This window comes from Halyomorpha halys, unplaced genomic scaffold (assembly GCF_000696795.3).
Source record: "Halyomorpha halys isolate HHAL.00 unplaced genomic scaffold, Hhal_1.1 Scaffold294.1, whole genome shotgun sequence".
Classification (NCBI taxonomy): Eukaryota; Metazoa; Arthropoda; class Insecta; order Hemiptera; family Pentatomidae; genus Halyomorpha; species Halyomorpha halys.
In genome coordinates, this window is record NW_027113117.1 from 1,987 (window position 1) to 2,339 (window position 353).

Sequence of the window (353 nt, forward strand, 5' to 3'; positions counted from 1 at the left end):
GCCTTCTGGATTGTATTTTTAGACTAAGCATTGTTAAAATCTCTGATATAATATTCTAACCATAAAGGAAATAGTGGACTACCCTCCACTATTTCCTTTATGGTTAGAATATAATAAGAAATAGTGGAGGGTAGTAAAAGAGAATTATCGGATTTCACTGTGTTTTTTTTTATTTGTAGCAATATATTTAATTAAAAATCGTTCAAACCTAGTTATGAGTAATTAACGTTTTGCCCACTTCATTAGGGCTAAATGGAAATTAGATATTAACATTGTAAAGTATGATGGCAAAAGTAATATAATATAGTAGAAATTTGTATAAAAAATGACCGAAGTTAAACAAATATAAATAT